Source organism: Eurosta solidaginis, chromosome 2 (genome assembly GCF_040869045.1).
Source record: "Eurosta solidaginis isolate ZX-2024a chromosome 2, ASM4086904v1, whole genome shotgun sequence".
NCBI lineage: Eukaryota > Metazoa > Arthropoda > Insecta > Diptera > Tephritidae > Eurosta > Eurosta solidaginis.
In genome coordinates this window covers 3,805,951-3,825,733 of record NC_090320.1, presented here as the reverse complement: position 1 = coordinate 3,825,733, position 19,783 = coordinate 3,805,951, and the positions used below count along the sequence as shown (strand labels likewise).

The window sequence follows — 19,783 nt, the reverse complement described above, 5'->3', positions numbered from 1 at the left end:
AAATACGAGCAACAGCACAGACAGTGAAGATTTCGCACGCATATGTTCACACACACACACTGACTAGTTCGGCTGCTGTTTTTTTTTTTATCATTTTTTGATAACAGCTTTGAAGCTCAAGCTAAACACCGACAACAACAGCCAGAGTGTGAGGAAATTTCACTTTTCTCTCCACTTGTTTGCTTTAGCTTTGTGCCAGAAGCAAAAGCGAAATTAAACTTTGTCCACTGATATCATACAAAATCACACGCACGCAAATAACTGCCATTGTCATACGTACACAAATACGAATGAATAAATAATAGATACACCCATACAAACATACATTTATGAAGCCAGTTCACATTCATTTGCTGTAAGTGTCCTGAAAGAATAACACTCAGGGAAATGGAAATAGCGAAAGGACTAGGAGCGGTGCAGAAGCAGCAAAACAGGAGCAAGAGCATGAGCGGATACAGCGGAAACAATGCAAATACAAAGTGAGTAGAACACAAAACGTTGCTCTGTACTGAAGTAGCACAGAATTGTGCGTTGTATTTGCGCTCTCGTTTTTTGGAAAAGTGAAAAGCAGTCACAAGTCGACTTTTGCCAATAAGATGCTGCGTACTGAGCACAGAATTGTTTGGTGCCATCAGCTGCCAGGCTGTCATTCCAGTCAAAAATGATAAGTAGGTGGTGCAAACTTTGAGCCTGGATAGCTTGGCAGTTTGACTTACATATTTTTTAGTGCCGTTATGCCATTACCTTACTTTATGGTTCCCTTACAAGTGGTTTTAAGTTATTCACCAGACTCAGGATATATTTTTGATTTGATGCCGACTTAGTAATTTTATTCTATTCTTGGACAGTTGTGACTCGCATTGTTTAAAACAGTTAACATAGTTAGCTATCGTGATCCCTGTGCGAGTGTCAATTGCCGAGGGAATTTGCTTTTGCGTAACGAATATTTAATTATTCATTTTACATTTAAATTTTTAGCGTCTTATAAATTGTAAATTTTACCAAAACTGTCTTTGCACTCCCGTGCTTTTTAAATTTTTGGTATAAAAGAATATAAAAAATATTATTACGATATTTTTTCTTTTTTGTTTAACCAAGTGCGAGGCTGCAAACTGTCTAAGATGAAGTGACGTACTCACGGAGCTTCCAGTCCAATCTAACGTCACAAACTAAGAACGTTGAGAATTATCACACCCTTTCCCTTACATCGGACGGTTGGGTATACTTTTCTCAACATCTTACACATTTTAAGCAACATACCTTCAGGAATGTCTACCGAAGACGCTTGATAATGGCATGGTAAAGGGGATATGAGAAAGTGATTTTCGAATTGGGTATCTTGCTACTACTAAAACGTGCCCGAGGTGATAGTATTTATTCAAACAAAGAATGCTGTAAAACGCTTATATCATATATTACCGAACAATTCTTTATTTTGAAAAAAGAAAACCAGTGCTCGAATTTGGAAAACAATTGCAACAATTTGACAATCTTGTAAATCACTTCAAAATCTTTTCTCTCGAGATCGTGATACGAATCCGCATTCTGGCGATGATCGATTTGTTGAAAAACAGATTAGAAAAAAGCCACGCCTTTTTGTTTTACAACTTTTACCCAATTTCCTTTTCTTTGATATATTTATACTTCCGCACGGAATATATTTTTTTTAACAGTTAGTTTTTTTATTTATTATGCTATTTTTGAAGCACCATAACTAGCAGTAAAGGGTAGTAGTAGTTGCTAAGTGGGGAGTGTCCTCCAGTGATAAAAAATTTTAAAAGGCATATATTATAAATTAAATCACTTTTTTTAGTTCTGAAAATTTTGATAAATGAGTGGACTGATTTAAAATGAACTTGGGCGTTTCACGTCAAAAAATCTTGCAGATTATATGATTAAAAATTATTGCTCTCTAGTTTCTTTTTATTAAAATTTAAAACATAATCAGATAAGCTGATAAGCGGGCAATTTTATGCTAACAGTTTTGCAATTTTAAATTGATTTTTTTTATTCACTTAATTGATGTGTATCGAAAGATTAATTAATGAGAACGATACTGAAGATAGCACAACGCCGAAATCAGTTTGGCTCCAAACTAAATTTGGCTAGGGATGACGGAAAATCGTTCCTAAATGTATTTATTTCTTTAGTTTTAAAAATGTTATTATTATAAATAAAAAATTAACAAAATTGTAGACCTAGAACTAAATATTTTATTTGTTATTTAAAAGTAAAAAAAACAAAAATTTGGAAAATATAGAAAAGAAAATATCGAAAATATTTAAAAAAAATATTACTTTCGATTAACATTTCTTTCTAACTGTTAAAAAATTGTTTTGTTATTGTCAAAGAGAGAGAGGAAATTGAAAAAAACACAAAAAAATTTCGATAAAATTAAATTTTTTGTTACTAAAACGTGAGGAATACATATCCTTCTTAACTGTTGTTAAGCACATTATTTTTCATATACATTATATTTAGTCTTTGAATTTGATTGAAAAACAAATGTCGAAAAAATTACAAAAAAAAGTTTTCCTTAGCATTTTAAAGGTTTTTCTCAAATATTTCCCAAATCATGGAATATTTTTATTTATAGTTAAAATTTTAGAGTCAAAACGCCTTCAAATAGCTACTTGGGAGACCAGGGTCGCAGCCATGTCACCTAAAATTTTAGATGCGAAAAATCAATATCGGAAAAATTGTAAAAAAGTTTGCTTCTGAATTTTATTCTCAAATTTTTCCAAATCGAAGAAAATTCGTTTAAACATATAACGTAATTTTTTTTTCTAATAGGCGTCTTTGCTTTTGTATACGAAGTTTATATTTCTCAAATGTTTTTAGGGACATGCATTTTTAAATGTAAAAGATTTTCAATACATGTTTTTTTGAAAGAAAAAGTACTCCAAAAAAATTATTAAAAAAATTCGAAAAACTGTTTTGGACTTAAATTTTTTTCTCAAATATGTAAAAATATTAAAAAATATTTAGTTTTCTATTTTAAGTTTGTAGTTATAAAATTTTTTATAAAAGGTCTTTAGTTTGTAATAAAAACAATATAGTGCTACACAAAATGTCTCAAAATAACTTTCGTTTTGGGAATTATAACTAAATAAAAAAAATCCCATAAAAAATTAAGTATTTTAGCTATTTACAAAAATAATGATATGGAAAATGTTCTTTTATTTGAACAAAAAAAAAAAAAAAATTTATAGTAACCCTTTCTTGAATTACATAATATTATTAAAAAAATTTTTTTTACGTTAAACTAATTTTTTTCGTGGTTAATAAAATTAAAAGAACTCATTTACTTTTTTTACTATTTCTTAATTTTTTAGTTCCCAAATTTTTTTCACAAACCTAATAAATAATCTCTTGAAAGTCCACATATTTTATGGTACAAACAAATTATTTAGTTATAGGTGCAAGGCGATTTGACTTTCCATGTATCTGTTTTCTTATAATAAGAACTTCTCACAGCCGAATCTTTTTGCTAGCTTCGAATTTAAATTTTTCAAATTAAATTTCCAAAATAAATGCCCAATCTAAGATTTAAATACCTTTTTTTTTTAATTTAGCAACCCGTGGTCCATTTCACCAAACTGTCATATTTAATAATTTTGCACACGCCAATTTTATTTGGCTTTCACATTTGCAGTAATTATTATTTTGTTTATATTTTTTTTCATTCAATGTACATATTTCACTTTTCAAAGTCCATATTCAGTGCTTCACTCAATTTGCTGTGTGTTTTTTTTTATTCCTTTCATTTGGCATTTCAATGTTTTTTTTCTCTAAGTATGCAAATATATGTGCACGCGTTTGTATGAATATTTGTATTTATGTTTATGTGAATGTATGTAGATGAATGAGAAAACGACACGCTTGTTACTTAGGAGGAAAAGGCAACGAACAGCACAACCCGAAACCGGAACACCAACTGAAAGTCACTGCATTGCTGGCGCTTAAAGCCAGGCACGAAAATTATGGAGCTAAAAATCGTGGAACAACTTCAACATCCACTTCCATGCATTACACATGCACATACATAGTCCAGGGAGAACCATTTGTAGGTGTGTGTGCGTCGTGTAATCCTTTCCGATGGGGGAAGTGTGCTCAGCTGAGCTACTGTGCCTTGCTATGGGTAATATGGATGTAGGAATATTTGGACAGCCGTGAGGAAGCTGTAAGCCAAACACGGAATAGGACACTGAATGGCAAGAGAAACTTTGCATAAATTTTGTCCAAGAGCGGTGAAAATAATTTGTGAATGAATAGTTAAACATAGGCAAAGGCGAGAGCAAAAAGCTCTCGAAAGCTTTTCTATAAATATAAGTGAGGGTATATTAGATTTTCGAGTATATGAAGGGTTAAAACTTGAGCACAAGGTATTGTAGTAGAATCGAATTAGATTTGCAAAACAAACTCAAAAAATTATTTATTTAGTAGAAACATGATGTTTTTCAATGCAAAAATATTATATATAAATTGTTTAAGTGGAAAGTCCTTATCATAAATTATTAATTTATATTTAAGAACTCGATGAGCTCAAAAGCGGTTTTTTAATAATTGATTGCTAAAAATGCTAAAATGCTAAAAATGTGTATGATACATTCAATTGAAAATTGGGTTGTGGAAGCTGTGAAACTATAAAACGTGGAGTTACGCTTATTAAGCCCTTGAACCTCTATTTATAACACTCTGTCGTTTTGCGTCAACGGTTTCTCCAATTTTTTCATACACAAAATATTTATTTACAAAAAATTGTGACTGACTAGCGAAACTCATTGGCTCAAATTCATTGGATTCTTAAAACTTAACAAAAAAACTGAAAATTTCTTTAAAAACAAGATTCTAGTTATATGTACATGATTCGGAAGATGATATTGACATACCGAAAAGCCAGATGTCAGATACAATACAAAGCTGCATAAGACAGTACACCAAGTCGTATGAGCAATCCGCTCGCTTTCAAAGAGCTTGTCTTTGGAACTACCATACAACTAAATGTGTGCTGGTGAATAAGTTAAACTTTATAAAGCTACCCAATGATCTACCTATAGAATTCGAGAACAAAAGTGACTTTTTCGGTTATGCCGGGAAGCCACAGAAATTCGTCTGCCCTCTTGACAGATACTAGAAACTTCCTAAGGCCTATGCTAGTTGCTCCTTATAGCTGCATTCTTAGCCTGGCGGGCGCAGGGCACGAGCTCAAAACTTACTAGATCGTTTCTCCTCCAACCGTCACTTCCTACATCTATTATCAAGGTACATTTTTTTTTTGTGTTATATGAAACTGAAAAATACATATTGCCAAATTGATCTCTAAATAGTTAATAAAACAATTCCGTAGTGATCTTAAAATAGTATCTGAATTACAAAAAAAAACTGATTCCAAAATAAATCCAAAATTGTCTTAAATATATCCTACGACAATACTAAAGCAGTCCCGAAGATGTACCGAAAAAATCCCGAAATTCTATCAGAATGGTCCGGAAATGTTACCAAATTAGTTTTGAAATAGCTTAGTGGCGCAAATAACCTCGAAATTTTCTCGAAATAGCTCCGGAATGATTCTTACCTATCCTAGAAATGATCTCTCAAAATAATTACAAAATTTTTATTATATTGAAATTCTAGAGCATATAAACCCGAAATGATCCATCACGCATTCTTGAAATACCCTCGAAGTAGTAGGTATCTAGGAAAATCCCGAAAAATTCCAAAACAGTTCCGAATATTATCCCGAAATGATCTTAAAATAGTTGCGGAGTTTTATCAAAATGATTCGAAAATGGTTCCGATTGGGATTGGGTCCAGCTAGAAGGGATATCAAATTCAGTTTTGTTTAGCAACTTTTTAGAGGATAATGAGACTCACCCCGCATCAATTGAGGAAGTTAAAATGAACAAAAATATTTTCGAGTGAAAATACGATAAAGGTCATTCTAACCCCTGTAAGCTTATGTTACCTAACCGAAAATTAAAAATATTTGTATGAGAGTGTATTTAAAAAAACTGTTCATGAATGAAAAATTGCGGTTTAACCATCAGCACTTGGCGCTGGTCCCACAAGTGGAGCAAAACAAGCCATATGTTTGCTAAGTATGTATTTAATGTGTTGTTGGGGTATGGGGGCGTGAGCTTGGCAGCATTAGCACATAAAATAGCAACTACATTTACATTAAAATCTCCGAACAAATTGCGAGCTCGAAGCGTATATTTAAAATAACTGCACACGCACATAACGTAATATGCATAGCAGCATAAAGCTTTAAATCCTTTGCGCTTATATACACACACACATACATACATACAATCATATTTGACACGATAAATACAGGTTACAGTTGAACGCACAGGACCTAGCATACAGACCTACATTCACTGTTACTGCAATGGGAAAGGATGAGTGCCAATACACCGATACAATACCATACCCATGCTTGCATATACACACACACACAAACATTTAGACACATATGATAATATGCAGCGTTTACTCACACTGGGATATTAAAGCGGCGCGCAATGTTGATACAAAGTATGAAATATACGCCATTGGATACATAGGACAACAACATTTGTGCGTGCCATCAACTTGTTAATAACTTTTGTTAAATGCAAAAACAACAATGGCGGCAAAAATAAACACAATCTCAAACAAACAAATCTCGTGTAATCAAATTAAGCGCGCTTGTATTTTAACTGAGCAAAAGCTTTTTCTTCGTTAATTTGTATTTGTGAGACACAACGGAGAACAACGGAGCTTTAATATTTTAGTTAAACATCTGCCATGCTTTCGCTCTTCATTTTAGTTACTTTGCAGCCTGACAAAGAATTTGCTTATTAGTCTGCAACATTTCCTATTTTCCATTCAAGTTTTGCTCAAATAACTGAGCATCGCATGAGCTTTTTATTCTGCACGCTTAAAAGTATGCAACGTTGTATCCCAGTTTTCCCCTGGAATATGTGAGCATTTCCCAAAGGAGTGGAGGAGTTCATATTTAAAACAAGTTCCACAAAAGCTGTAAATTGTATGTGTAATTTATATACGATTTGTAGTTTTCTTATCATAATCTTGTACTCTTTTCGTGCATATATACACATTCCGTGACATTTCGAGCGCATCTGGAGGATTTTCTAATAAAAAAAAAACATTTCAAAGCTTAGCTATTCCAAATTCGGGATAACCTTGCAACAAATACACTGATGTGAAATTAACTGAAAGAAGAAAATGAAAAAATATTCAAACAGCAAGCTTATGTGATAACGAATAATGTCAAAAGTAAAAAAAGAATTCAACAAGGAGAAACAAGCAAAACTAATAAGGACACGCTAGAAAATCGCTATAAGGAAGATGTATGCTGCATATTTCAAAGAACTACTCGGGTACTTGCTACGAGGATTTGAATAATATCAGTACTGCTCAGAAAGTATGTAGAGTGACTCTAGATAGAAAGTTGACCCGGAAAGCTCATTTAAGCCAATAACTATAATACGTGGTGCGATCCCCCAAACTTGAAACTCATTAATTTTGTTTAATTGATTTTCATAAAAATTTTACAGCAAACCGCTTGCAGCAGAATAGTCAATTGGCATATATAGCCATGACTGTTTGGGGCTTTCTTCTTCCTGTTCGTTTTGTACTCGTTTGGCGACAGATATAAGTACTTACCCCGCAACCATGCAAACACCTTTTGCACGTGATATACTGACAAGAGTGTGAAACTTCTAAATATGCTTCTTTCCGGAAAATGCAGCAAAACCACTTCTTTGAATTTGGGTTATGTTCAACACCTTTCCAGGAAAATGCTTTTTTTCAGAGGAGGACGCATCGAAAGCCCCAAAATCAGTGAGAGACTTTATCAGCCTTGGTACCATTCCTACCGATCCACCGTCAAGTATTCCATTGGAGGGTGGGTTTTGTAAATTGCAATTTTTTTAAAGTCGATAAGCTGGGGCTAAAGACGTATTCTGCTCCCCTAGCGGCTTAGGGGGTTAGAATATACCCATGGCAGGTATGCCTGTCGTAAGAGGCGACTTGTCCAAACCCAATTGTCAACCTAACCTTCGAGCGGCGAATCCCGTTTCACTAACAGACGAGGCTCGGGCGACCCCAAGCTCCTCATGGAACTTGGGGGTGGGGAGGGAGTTATGGCCTGAAGGTTTAATGTGGTCATATAAATCGTTTCCGAGATCATTGGGCTAGCACCTTAATGGAGCTGTGTTACCGGAGCGTACCGGATCTGTATCCTGCAAAGGACCATCACATCGATAATACTCCCCAAAGCCTTCGGGGAGTAACCTTGTCGCTACAAAAACAACAACAACGTGTGCTGCTGTACTCTCGCTCGGCCATCTACACACATACATGTGTGTATTGAAACATACAATATATATAGTAATCAAAATATTTGTTGGTTAACAAAACTTATCATTTAAATTATACATTAACGGTGTATAATATTCTTTTTATTTTGTGCCTATTTACTATTTCTGGGTATAATATTATTAGAAACAATATTCATAAACCTCGCGCAACAAGATAAAACGATATAACTCCTCATCGTTCAGTATTTTTTAGAGGGCGTATGACTCCACAGCTGGAATAGATGAGGAGACCCTGCCCAATTTGTGTGCTTATGATTTGACATCTTAATTATTTATTTACACATATCACGATGTAAAAGCTGGTTTACTATTAAATTTTCCATTGGTTCTTTTGTTGCCTTGTCGCTGCTTCTGCCGCGCAGCCTTTCCAGACTTCTTAGCCACCTTATTGTTTCTGTGATGACATCGAATCCGTCCATTTTTCGATCATTTAGAGCATTTCACCCGCAATTGTATCGAAAGGGTATAACTCCTGCTCATACCCTGTGTGGAACAGTCCATCTACCCCGAGGTTGACAGTTGAAGTGGAGCCGCGAATAACGTTTTAAAAGCCAATTTTTGCAAAACGTGTTTTTTTGCAGATTTCCGTTACTTTTACTCTCTTGCATCTCTAAAGCATCAAATAAGTTAAAATTACGTACTAAAGGGCAATTAAAAAACAATTAGAAGAAGTCAGTTCGTGGAAGAACATTGTAAGTTACATGCAAAATGATACGATTGCAGTTGTCGCAGGTAATTGATAAGTGTAACAGAGGTACAAAAAGGAAATGTAATGTTGAAAATTGGAAAGATATTAAAAACAACAAGTAAGGTTCGGGTGTAACCCAACATTACATACTCAGCTGAGAGCTTTGAATACAAAATAAGGGAAAATCACCGTTTAGCAAAATTAACCTAGGGTAACCCTAGAATGTGTTTGTATCACATAGGTTTCAAATGGAAGGTATTAAAGAGTATTTTAAAAGGGAGTGGGCCATAGTTCCATATGTGGACGCCAATGCAGGATATCGCCAGGTGGACCACGGGTGACTAGAATATGTGTTGTACCATATGGATATCAAATGAAAGGTTTTAGTGAGTATTTTAAAGGGGAGTGGGCCTTAGTTCTATAGGTGGATGCCTTTTCGAGATATCGCCATAAAGGTAGACCAGGGGTGACTCTAGAATGTGTTTGTACGATATGGGTATCAAACTAAAGGTATTAATAAGGGTTTTAAAAGGGAGTGGCCCTCAATTGTATATGTGAAGGTGTTTTCGATATATCGACCAAATTGTGGACCAAGGTGACCCAGAACATCATCTGTCGGGTACTGCTAATTTATTTATATATGTTATACCAGGAACAGTATTCCTGCCAAGATACCAAGGTCGTTTAATTCGCCCTGCAGAACTTTTTCATTTTCTTCTACTTAATATGGTAGGTGTCACACCCATTTTACAAAGTTTTTTTCTAAAGTTATATTTTGCGTCAATAAACCAATCCAATTACCATGTTTTATCTCTTTTATCATATTTTGTATAGAATTATGGCATTTTTTTCATTTTTCGTAATTTTCGATATCGAAAAAGTGGGCGTGGTTATAGTCGGATTTCGGCCATTTTTTATACCAATACAAAATGAGTTCAGATAAGTACGTGAACTAAGTTCAGTAAAGATATGTCGATTTTTGCTCAAGTTATCGTGTTAACGGCCGAGCGGAAGGACAGACGGATGACTGTGTATAAAAACTGGGTGTGGCTTCAACCGATTTCGCCCATTTTCACAGAAAACAGTTAATGTCATAAAATCTATACCGCTACCAAATTTCAAAAGGATTGGTAAATTTTTGTTCGATTTATGACATTAAAAGTATTCTAGACGAATTAAATGAAAAAGGGCGGAGCCACGCCCGTTTTGAAATTTTCTTTTAGTTTTGTATTTTGGTACACCATATCATTACTGAAGTTGAATGTTGACATAATTTACTTATATACTGTAAAGATATTAAATTTTTGGTTAAAATTTGACTTTAAAATTTTTTTTTTTAAAGTGGGCGTGTTCGTAATCCGATTTTGTTAATTTTTCCTTAGCACACATATAGTAATAGGAGTAACGTTCCTGCCTAATTTCATAATGATATCTTCAACGACTGCCAAATTACAGCTTGCAAAACTTTGAAATTACCTTCTTTTAAAAGTGGGCGGTGCCACGCCTATTGCCCCAAATTTTTCCAATTTTCTATTCTGTGTGATATGGTCAACCCACCTACTAAGTTTCATCGCTTTACCCGTCTTTGGTAATGAATTATCGCACTTTTTCGGTTTTTCGAAATTTTCGATATCGAAAAAGTGGGCGTGGTTATGGTCCGATTTCGTTCATTTTAAATAGAAATCTGAGATGGGTGCCCAGGAACCTACGTACCAAATTTTATCATACCTCAAAACTTACTCAAGTTATCGTGTTTACGGACGGACGGACGGACGGACGGACATGGCTAAATGAATTTCTCTTTTCGCCCAGATCATTTTGATATATAGAAGTCTATATCTATCTCGATTAGTTCATGCCGTTACGGATTACCGTTATGCGAACAAAGTTAATATACTCTGTGAGCTCTGCTCAGCTGAGTATAAAAAGTTAAGAAATAGTGGAAATGCATATTCAACCAGGAAAAACAAAAGTATCCATCAAAAAAACGCTCCAGAACAAGTAATATGGAAAAACGTTTTAAGTGCACTTGCTGTAATTTTTATTTTATTTATTGTTTATATTTAGGTTAGTGATTGTCGCTGCTATTTCAATTGCCAAAAATTTAGTGTTGGTCAAATGAAGGACTATTGGCCTGAGAAGTACGCAGAGTTCTATAAATCGATCGATCATTAACAAACGAATCCGAATATTTTCATTTCTGTTTTGAACACATTTTTGTTTTGATGCTGAATTAACTTTTTTTATAAAATAAATAAACTGTAAGCATTCTATAATATACTCTTTATTTAAAAACCATCCAATACATATTTTTTTTGCGATAGTAACATTTTAAATCCCGCCTACAAACCGTATTGCTCAGTGGATGAAATTCCTAAATTTTGTTCATATAAGTTATTAATGTCATTGTTTTGGACAAGCCAATAATACAGGAACAAAAAACAATCCCAAAGCCTCCAAAAAACGTTTTTTTTTCCTGTAAAAAAACTATTTTGTCATTTACAACGTTATTCGCGGCTACCCTTCAATTGGTGAGAGGGGCGCTAATGAGAAAACAATCGGAATATTTTCCTAATTATTTATACCACAAAAAAACTATTTCATAACTCATTAAAGCATTTTTCTACAGTGACAATAAATATCATTTGCACCTTGCTTTCCTAACTCAACACAGCGTGGATGGTGCCAAAAAAAGTCTTTCGCATCAGGTACAGGACCATAAATCTTCCGGAGAACTTTTCACTCGAAGACTCCAAGAGCCATTTTATCTTTTCTTGACACCCTTTATGATTCTGGGCCATATATAAGGACAGCTATGATGAGCGACTTTTAGGGCCTGATTTCTGCTCATCAATAGTTTTTTTTTTTACTTTCAAATTGCCTACTCAGTCCAAAGTAATACTTGTTGGTTAGAATTATTCTTCGCTTAATTTTTAAATTGGCATTGGTTTTGCTAGGCTCATTAACAAACGAGATCCTTCACAGTCTCGAAATTATATCCACCAACAATGACGTGGCAGCCGAGGCGCCAATGCGCCCATTCTTTCTTGATGGCAGCAAGTACTTCTCTTGGTCGCATTAATCGCAAGACCCACTATTTTGCCTCTTTATCTAGTCTGGAGAAGGTAGAGCTCACGGCACGTTTGTTCAGGCCAATAACATCAATATCATCAACATACTCCAGTAACTGTACACTCTCAAAGCAGATTGGGTCATTACGGTTTAGTTTTGCTATAAGAACTATCTTCTCCGGCATTATGTTGTAGAAATCGCACTAAAGGAAATCCGTGTTGTGGATGGCAATGAATTTACTAATTAGCGTAACTGCAAACTATTAAAGTTTATACAAAATTGTTTCTAGTTTGCAGCAGAACAAAAAAATTTCAAAATTACGCTTCAGCCACACACACACAAAGCAACTTTTCTTTCTTAAAATTATATCTAAGAGGTACGCAATAAAGGCTGTAGTGAAATTAAAATGCAGTCAAACAAGCAAATAACAACAACAATAATGCCTAGAATACTATGCACTTGATAATAATAAGAATTTTATGGGAACAAGTAGTAAAAGAAGCAAGCAACCAAGTTACAAATACAACTACAATGCCATGTATCGCTATAGAAAAGGCCTTTCATAAAGCCAAGGAATTAAATGTTATGGTTTATTGTTGTTGTTGTTGCTACTATGCATTACAGTACCGTTTTATGTTTAATGGCATGGAAGCAAGGCTGCCGTCATAGGAAAACCTTTACGTTGTCCAGTAAAGTATTTGAAGTAAACAATTTGTTGTTTGTGTAAAATTATATAGCGGGCGTTCGACTAGAAAGGGTGGGGTAAGTTGCATAAAGTGTAAAATTGCGTTACTACAAAGTGTAAATAAGGCGAGTGTGCCGAACTTGAGCTGTTGTGGAAAGCTTTATCATATGAAATGAGGTTAAGTAACATAAGTCGGGTCATTTTAGTCAGAATGCTCATTAATTTTGCTATTAAAAAGATAATAAATCGTAACATGATTTTAAGTTGGACATGTTTACAGTAGCAGTGGCAGCAACATTGCTTACATAAATTATTAATTGTACTAACTGGAAAATATTGCTGCTAGTAGATTTAATGACAAATATTTTTCTATTAAAATACATAACAAAAAAAAAAAAAAACACAATTTTGCATTTAAACTCTTCCGTGAAACAAATTGTAAGTCTAATATAATTATTAAATTACTAAGAAATAATAGTTTCCGAGAGTTTACTACTAACACCAAGAGCGCGATTAAGCAATTTTAGTTTATTTTTTAAAACTGGCAAAGTTTACTGCTGATTTTAAATGTTTTTATACTACTTTTAAAACCACTAAAGTGTTTTAAGCAATTTGTAAGATATCTTAGTTTGAATTTCATTCCATTTTGATTTTCAGTCAGAATAATATAATTATCGATGAAAAGTTTAAAATTAAAACCAAAAAGTTGTATCTGTACCGCGATTTTAAACTTTTTTGGTGTACATTATAAACTATGAGAGCATAAGCCCAACTTTTAATATATTTGAGTTGAAGTTTTAGTCAAGAAATTTGAAAAGTGGAACTTTCTGAACTAAAATTTAAACAAAAATGTTTCAATTTAAAACCAGAAATACGAGCTCGTTTCGTTTTAAACTTTGCAAAGTCTAAATTCAAAACCAAAAAAAGTTTGGCCATATGTATAGGCAAAAAATTTAAGATTTAAACCAAAATTGTCAACCGTGTACTCAGTCCAACTTCACGGCACATAAACTCAGCCTACCTGAGGTCCTTACAAACTGGTCAGTTTAAGTTTTCTCAACGTACAAATTCGAGTTACGTTTTACCAGAATTTTGGTTGCATTTAAAGTACGCCGTTTTTTGTTTTTTTTTTTTTTTTTTTTTTTGAATGTGTTGACCCTGAGCGTTTTTCAGATAACCCAAATAAGAGTGAGGCGGCCGCCATGGTGTGGTGGTAATGTGCTCCGCCTTCCACACCCAAGATTCTGGGTTCACACCCCGGGCAAAGCAACATCCAAATTTTAAAAACACGTTTTTTTAATCAGAAGACATTTTTTCTGGGCAGGCTCGGCTCTCGGCAGTGATTTGGCAAACTCTCTGAGTTTACTTCTGGCATGAAAAGGTTCTCAGTAAAAACTCGTCTTCCTTGCAGATGCCGTTCGAAGTGAGCACAAAATATTTAGGTCCCGTCCCAGCAATTTGTAGGAAAAATTAAAAGGAGCACGACACAAATTAGAAGAGAAGCTCGGCTTAAATTCTCTTCGGAGGCTATCGCGCATTGCATTTATTTATTTCAAAAAAGGGTGAGTAAGCTAAAATATATGAAAAAATTGTTTCACTTAAAAATTTGCAAAGCAAATGAATTCAAAGTAAATGAATTGAAAGTCAGCAACAGCGTGATATGCGTTATAAATGTCTAGTATTTTAAATCGTGGATTTTATTTTTGAGATGACTAGACTGACTAGAAAAATCAAAGCAAAAAAGCTCAGAAAAGCATACTAAAATTTGAAAAACAAAATAAAAAAGGAAAAGTATTCCTCCTGAAAGTAGCAGACAAGTAAAGATTTGTGCCTAAAGTGCGGTTGTTATGCAATACTAATCCAAAGAAGGAGCTAAATGAATATTTAAGTACGCCCGGACAGGAACAAAAATCACTGTCGTAGCCAGAAATAATTTGGGAGGTGCAAAAGGTGGATTGGTAGCCGCATTTAATGAAATGCTTAGCTTATGTTCCTTTTATAGCTTTTGAAAAGCAATGTACTCTACTAGAACTAGAACTTGAAATAGTTTTTTAAAGCTGCTTTTTAGATATGTAGCATCAATAAAAAATTGAAGTACTTCCTCTTTAACAAGTAACAAAAAAGGTTTTCAAAATATATCGCTTTAAGGCAAATACTCATTTGATAAAAACTAATAAAATTGTATGCTTTGATATGTAATTTTTACGAAGAATGACCATTTTCTAAGAGTGACGAACGGGACCTCAAAGTCACTCGTCTATGTGAGTGAATGACTTCACTTTCCAATTTCAGAACTGGCTGTGCCATTTGTTTAAATTAGAAACTAAGATTCAATTTGTTCTTAAGGTTACTTGGTTATTTAACAAAAACAAAACGTTCATTTTAGCTTCTGACGGCAAACATGACAAATTTAATTTGTTAATCAAAAATGGAAATTTATGCGCTACCAAAAAGAAGCAATGAAATAGCAGCAAAGTCATGCCTTAAGCTTGGCCATGAATGCTTTGGAAACATGAAACAAGCGAGTAAGTACTTAAGCATTTCATGATATGAAGCAAATTTTTTTAAAAATACACTGCAGCTTAAAGAAAGACGTCTTTCTTAAGAATATTTAAGCAAAGTTTATTATTCTCTCCTTTCTTAAATTTGGTTGGGCATTGTGTGCAATTCTGCTTTTTCCGTATGAATAGGCTATCGACCCAGAGCACGTTTAAGGCCTTTTATTAAATTTAAAACATAAAATTTTCTATTACAAAATATACCTACTATTGAAGTAACTGAGCGATATATGTATATAGGAACCCAGTTTTTTCTTAGGAACCGAATACTTTTCTCGCACCGATTACTTTTTTAGATTCGGGTACTTTTTTTATTGGGTTTTTGTGTGAACCGGAAAATCATTTTTAACCGGGTGCTTTTGCAGAACCGAGCACCTTTTTAGAACGGGGTAATTTTCAGAACCGTGGTCCTTATAGAACTGGGTACTTTTTTACTCTCGGGTAGTCTTTAGAACCGATTACTTTATTATTGGGTCTTTACTATACAAAATACTTATTTAAAACGACGCTAATACTTTTTAGAACCGGGTATTTTTTAAGAATAGGGTACTTTCTTGGAACCAAATACTTTGGAACCGGCGCTCGAAGTGCGTTTTAGAGCCAATATGTTTTTAGAGCCTGTCCTTTTATATAACCAGGACTTCTTTTCAGCCGGTTAATATTTTAGCGCCGGGTTACTAACAGTAATAACCCACTATCTCATAGTCGAAAGGAGAATCACATGCAATCATGTATAGTACAAGAGAAGCCAACGTAAGCGTGTTAAAATAAGCAGATGGTAGTGAAATGGTGACAGGAGGAAATATAATAATGAATAAAATAAAGAAGAATTCTTTATTGGTCCATATGTCCCTTAGTGTTCAGATGTGATATGCATCAAATAACTTTCGAAACTCGGAACACGCGGGCTTCAGAAAGAAACGGTTAGGCACTTTCTGTTTCATGTCTCATGCTCCTAAATTCCACGTTACAGCTACAAGGAGCAGTAGTGTTATCTATTTACGAGGCTGCATATAACTTGAATCACTTACTCTCAGCCAACTTTTGCTTCAACCTAGTTCTCCAATCGATTTCTTGGAATATAATTGAAGTTGTTAAAAAGGGAGCCTCCTCTGAAAATATTTAAGCCTCAGTAGTATCAGCTACATAAAACTAAACTCTTCTTTTCCCAATTACTATCCTCTTACGGTCTAAAAAATTTTTAGCGCACAAGTCATTCATATTCTAAATCAAATTTGAATCAATCTTAATAAGTAATGCACTACTCGAAGAGAAAGTAAATATGCTAGCGACCATTGGAGGACGACAAGCTGTTACGCTCGAAATCGCAAATTGAGTAACAGAAATGTGCAATCACGGCTGGCCTCTGTTGGATTTCAGTTCTGGTTTGTGGCAAGCGAAATGCAATTAGCACGAAAAAAACGAAATATTGTAGTACAAAAGGTACCAAAAAAAATGTGGATACATAAAGAGTCAGTAAGAAATTGAAAGCAGAAATCAGCCCAAAACATTTGGCAAGGAAATTCTGAAAATTCTAAAATTGGTATTACTTTGAAAGACAGCCATGGTCACGACAACATATTTTTAGCTGTCAATAGCAGCACTTTAGTAACGATTTGTGTTGTTGTTATATAAGCTGTTGCAATACCATCAGCAAAATGGGAGCGACTGCGTACAGTCACCGAGGTCAAATAGGCAAGCTTAATCTGTCAATCCTTTGGCAGTTTACAATTTTTAAATTTGTAACATATCAAATGCCACTATTACCGACAACAGCAACTCGACTTAACTAACACAACGCTCAGTGCCACCTGGTAACCGATTTCAACAGTTTTGCTTACTCTACATGTATTTGGACAATATGGCCGGTGTAAAAAACGACGTTATTTTTACAATTTTTATTTATTTTTTACTTCTTCGATTACACTCAATCTTATAACGCCAACAGACTGCACCACTTACGCGCATCTCAGACAGATGCCAATGTGCAGAGCGGACTATGTCGATAAACAAATAAAAAGTAGGCTTGAGTACCAAGTACTCGTAAAAATCGATTTGTAAACATACAGCAGTTAGTTTCGGACTTTCTGAGAAGAGCTTCGTCGGGTTCTCATGGTTACAAATCGATGCCGACAAGTAATGGTTTTGTTATCGAATTGGTTGAATTATCAGTTTGTTATCGGGGGCTCCCGTTGGTATGGTGGCAGAGTACTCCGCCTATCACACCGAAGATCCTGGGTTCAAGACCTGGGCAAAGCAACATTAATAATTTATGAACAAGTTTTTTCAATTGACAATAAACTCCGAGTGTAATTCTGCTATGAAAAGCTACTCAGTGAAAACTCATCTTTCTTGCAAATGCTGTTCGGAATCGGCGTAAAATATGTAGATCCCGTTGGAAGGGATCCTCGGTCTAAAATCTCTTCGGAGGTTATCGCGCCTTGCATTTGTCTATTTATTATCGGCTTGTTTTTGGTTTCTTATCGGCTTGTTATCGACGGGTTACATATGTGTACTTGATATATTAAAATTCATAATATCGATTTATAAAAGCCGATGATTCGACGATAAAAGATCAATACCACGCTGACAATAATTTAATAACACAGCGATAAGAAGTCTACAAAATTTCGAAATGAAATCGATAACTTTTAATCAAAATGCTCTAAAGTTTCGATAACGAGTCGGGAACTATTCGACAACAAATCAATAATTTTGCGATAATAAATAAATAATTTTTTGATAATATATCGACATTTTGTCGAAAAATAATGGACAACTTTTTGGTAAATAATCAATGATGATGATAATGAATCGGTGATTTTTCGAAAATAATCGAAAAATTTTCGACAGTAAATCGAAAACTTTAGATTTTTTTTCGATAAATATTCCAAATGTTCTTAATATATCGCCATTGTTTCTACAAATAACGGATAGCTTCAGCAAAAATAATCGATCAATATCGATCAAATCGATAGCAAATCGATTACTTTTTGTTAACAAATCGATGACTTGATTATCTTATTGATAATCTTAACGAACCGAAAAAACCCGATTCCTTCTAAATAAAAAAATCTATAGCTCATTAGTAGTCTTTGTCGAGCAAATTAAAAAGTTTGCACAGGTGTTGTTCATAAATTCTTGCTATTTGAATTTCAGCAGGGGTCAAAATTTCATATAACCTATTTAATTTGCATTAACATCCGATCTGCCCAGTCCCTATCATAACTTCTACCTCGTGGCCAAGGGTAGCCGTTATGGAGGAACATTAATGCCAGCGAAAACTGCATGAAATAATATATTTTATTCATTGCAGCTCCTCGTTGCCACAGACTTACTTTCTACGTGAATGTCTGGATTTGTACGTTCTCTGTGATATTCAACTAAAGCACTCAACTAGTTGTGTAAGTGTGTATGTGTGCGTGTAGTAAAGTGTTTATTTATTTATATTTATATTTTTGCAGTTGTATTTTTTTTTTTTTTTGACAATTCTTTAGCACAAAATACGATTTTTATGTAGCAACTTTGTTTACTCGCATACCAAATATTGGCATAAAAGTAAGTATGTATGTATGTTTGTATGGCAGTAACTATTCACTTGCAAACTTTATATACTCACATATTCTTATGCTCAAGTAAAATACCAATTGGAAAATTGTGTCAAATAAAAATGCTGAAGAATGGCAATTGAATTGTGGGTTGGCGTGACGACATTGGAAACGGAATGTTTACTGAACAAACTGTGACTGGAAAATTGAGAATAGCGCAAATGTTGAAAGAAAAATGTCCACACTTAATAACGTGTTCAGTGTATACACATATATGTTGTGATGGATGATTTGGTCATAATCTAGTTGAATTCCTAACAAAAATCCTTGGTCATGTAGCCACATACTTTGCGAATTAGCATATTATCGACGCGGCCAAAAAATCTTTCTTATCTCCCAGGTATTTTTTTTTTACTTCCGGCAATCTGACATGCTGATCTACTGAGTTCACGGCTAATATTTCCACGACGAATCCGATTCACCATGTCAGGGCTATTGAGGGGGTTGATAAGCGCAATACAAAGCTTTATAGCTTCAAAGCTTCCGCAACCCAATTGTCAACCTCATCTACGCGAGGGAAATCCCGTTACAAATGTGCTCTGGCGACCCAAGTTTATCGTGGAACTAGGGAGTGTGGAGGGCGGGATGGCCTAGAAGGTTTAATGTGGTCATGTTAATCGTTCCCAAAATGGTCGGCTGGCAACTTAATGGCGCTTTGTTACCGTAACTTACCGGATCTATATCCGGCAAAAGACCATCAACATCGATAACATTCCACAAAGTCTTCTGGGAGTGTATTTGTCGTTAATACATTAACAATAGCAGGGCTATTGTGATTTGAA

The 19,783-nt window shown here is 34.4% G+C and overlaps 2 protein-coding genes across 3 annotated transcripts in view; one reads left to right on the top strand and one right to left on the bottom strand.

Annotated features, from left to right (window-relative positions):
- The window catches only part of LOC137239138 (acetylcholine receptor subunit alpha-type acr-16-like), a 283,317-nt gene extending 279,275 nt beyond the window's left edge, over positions 1-4,042 (bottom strand). Inside the window, exon 1 of the mRNA XM_067764102.1 lies at positions 3,558-4,042. The gene's annotated coding sequence lies outside the window, so the exon portion shown is untranslated. The remainder of the gene's footprint in view (positions 1-3,557) is intronic.
- The window catches only part of rk (rickets), a 667,150-nt gene that overhangs the window by 332,235 nt on the left and 315,132 nt on the right, over positions 1-19,783 (top strand). The window lies entirely within an intron of this gene.